The 3,143-nt window shown below is 38.6% G+C and overlaps 1 long non-coding RNA gene across 1 annotated transcript in view; it reads left to right on the forward strand.

The window, feature by feature from the left end:
• The first annotated feature begins 1,695 nt into the window (after positions 1–1,695).
• The window catches only part of LOC116695916 (uncharacterized), an 8,751-nt gene continuing 7,303 nt past the window's right edge, over positions 1,696–3,143 (forward strand). The window contains exons 1-2 of the long non-coding RNA XR_004333584.1: positions 1,696–1,705; positions 2,385–2,394. This is a non-coding gene — a long non-coding RNA (uncharacterized LOC116695916). The remainder of the gene's footprint in view (positions 1,706–2,384; positions 2,395–3,143) is intronic.

Consider the following 3,143-nt stretch of genomic DNA (forward strand, 5'->3'; position numbering starts at 1 on the left):
AGCAAAGAAAGGAATAAGTAAAGTAGGTAATCTCTTTAAAGAGAGGATTCCAATTACCTTTAAAGAGGTGACGGTTGTTGAAAATTGTTAGCATGAGTAAGAGTGACAGCAAAACATAAGCTCAAATTTCAACATTTTGGAGTTACTAAAGTTCTAATTACTGAAACTCAAAGATGTTGGGATCTTTAATCAGCGTTTTGTTGGTAGAGAAGGAAGAAATACCATAGTTTAAAGAAGAAGCGAAATTAGGGTTCACAACTTCCAAAAATAATGAAACTTTACAGTTAAATATGTATCTGACTATTTAAAATGTGTTGTAAATACCATATGTTTTGATTCAATTATTTAGAAATAATAAAGATGTGCATAACAGTTCAACTGGGGAATTGCAACAGCTGAAAGCTATGTGATTAGGCAGATCATTTTACTCTCCAACAGCTCTTTACATTTTACTGAAGGGCACGTTGACCAAGCCCTAATTAATATGTTGTAAAAACTTGGTAACTTACTACAACTATTATAACCTGCTGCTGGAACCAGATTAAAAATGACCCGCACTATGGGAACACTTATATTTCTTATATTTATATAAGAAACCATTTAGCAACCAGAGGCAAAAAATGGGAGGGCAGTCAGTGGAACCTTTTTGGAAGCTTGGTTGGGGCATTGTTTTGTTTTTAAGGATTTTGAATCTAATTCCAAATCTCCTTTCCATTTCCAAATCCAGTTCTTATCGATGTTTGATTCCGATTCTTTGTGGAGTTGACACGGGTCACATGCTTATTTCACAGATAAGAGGAAGATCTTTTATTTTGATTCAGTGGTGATTTACAGTTTTACCGGGCTGTTTTATCATTAAATAAAGGCACATTAAAACACCGCTATGGAAACCAAAACTTTTACAGGTTACCTCTGGAACCGATGATCAAATTCAGAACCAAAATATCCAATTTGTGTTCCATTGTGAATCGTATTGAAGGTGGCAGAGAGATTGGGGGATGACACGCAGGAAAGGGCCGCAGGCAGGACTCAAACCCGGACCGCTACAAAGGACTGGGTGCACGCTCCCACTGGGTAAGCTTGAGGTGCCCCCCCCCCCTCCATTTTGAATTTTTTAAACAATTCCAAGTTGGTACCAGTTCTCGATCCTGTTTGGAAGGGGCATTTGACTTAAGTGATGAACTTCTGGATCTGAAGATGCATCCAAACCATACATCAGAAGTTAAATTTGGCCATTGGCTAAATCTACATACTCTTTATTGAGGAGAGATGATGCGGTTTGTCATGATTGCTATCTCACTTTAGGTTGAAGCTAAAAAAGAACATTTGCTGTAGCTTTAAGAAAAAAGGTTGCTATCAACATGGATCATTATTTTTTTTTAAAGAACAAAACTTCAGCTAATGACTTCTTTTTTAACTGAAGGGATCTTTTAAATAAACTAGTAACATGGTATTGGTTGTGGCCTTGGGCAGAGAATCATAAAACATTTTTCATGCCGTGTGGGGACGTACTGGAATGGAGGTCAATACCTCATTGTAGACTCCAAGTCATAATTCACACAACCACCCCAAAGATTTTTCCTTGAAAAAGAAATTACAAAATGTGTTTCTCACCATCTGACTGAACAATAAGGGCTCTGTTGGTTAGAAAAAAACATCTGCATGCCGATAAAGTTAACAAAGGTAGAGAGAGAGACCAGACTCTGTAAATAGAATCACTCTTCATTTTGCCTGTGAATGAACACATGAATGTGGCTACATACTCTGGGGGAGCCTTGTTTATCCAGTGTGTGTCCCCCCCCCAAATCGTGACTACTGTTCACGCAGCCAGGATCAGAGCCCATGGGTCCGGGCTTTGAGTGTTTAGCCCGTGGATTAGCTATTGTGCCGGGCTAGTACCATCACCCCCATCCCTAGCTGATTGCCCCCCACCACCACCCATTACACCAACTTCTATTGTGGACACCCAACACTGAGGGGGGTCCAAGCCAAGTATATTCACTGGGTAGGAATCACTGATATGGGACCAAATTGTCATCTTAGTCGATTAAAGTTTATTGATTGAGCTTGCTGGGTATCAGGCTGTATATGGTTCAGGACGTTTGTCCAATTGGCGCCATGTTAGCAAGACATAAAATGGGAGCCCCACTGATTTTAGGGCTGCACAGATGGATAAACGGTTGTTGTTGTTGATGTAGAGAAGCTATGGCAGCACCAGTCCCACTTAAAATGTTTATGATTCATAGTGAGCTTAAGAGTTGGTTGTAGAACTTTAAAGTGGCTTGTTTCCCCATGTTTCCAGTCTAACTGCCTCCTTGCTCAAGATGTATACTTAACACAAAACCCCCAAAACTTTCCTTAAACACAAAGCTGCATTACTGCAGAGCCCTGTAGGTGACATGGACGGAAAAAAGAAAAAAAAAACATATATTGGGGACAAACACTTAACTCAAGTTCTTGCATATGAAAATCAATTAAATGCAAATTAAACTCGAGATCTTACAGAAAAAAGTCAAGATCTCACAAAAGTGTTTGTCCCCAGTACATGTTTTTAATTTTTTCTGTGGGTTAATTGAATCATTTTTTTCTGTTTTTTTCCCCCTCCATGTCATCTCCAAGGCTCCGTACATTACAAAGATTGTTAGCTTCTCTCTCAAGTGAGATAGCAATGATTTACAAAGCGTGGGTTGATTAACCTAGGAGGAAGGACAAAAGTTGAGGACATAAATAGCCAAGTTTAGCATCCATTGACTCATAGTCATGATTCATAGTCAGAATAACTCTTCTGCATTCATTTTGACCGCTGTCTCTAGCGGGTCCCATAGATTTATGGAGGTGGAATACTAAATCTATGGATTGCCAGTTCACACATTATGAAAATTAAGAAACTGATGTATATAGTGCGACCATTTTTTTCCATTTTGAAGGAAAAAGACACCAATTTCTGAAAGTTCCCTCAGATAAGCAGACAACACAAAGCTTTACACATATTGAGTTTTACAAAAACAGCATGTGAGGATTTTCCTCTTATTTGATGGGCAGAAATGCAGAACATTAAATTAAGTGCCAAGACTTTAGGCATTGTTAAAATAGTCATATCATGCACATTTTCAGGTTCATAATTGTATTTTGAGGTTGTACCA

The sequence above is a fragment of the Etheostoma spectabile genome, chromosome 9 (genome assembly GCF_008692095.1).
Source record: "Etheostoma spectabile isolate EspeVRDwgs_2016 chromosome 9, UIUC_Espe_1.0, whole genome shotgun sequence".
NCBI classification, from domain to species: Eukaryota; Metazoa; Chordata; class Actinopteri; order Perciformes; family Percidae; genus Etheostoma; species Etheostoma spectabile.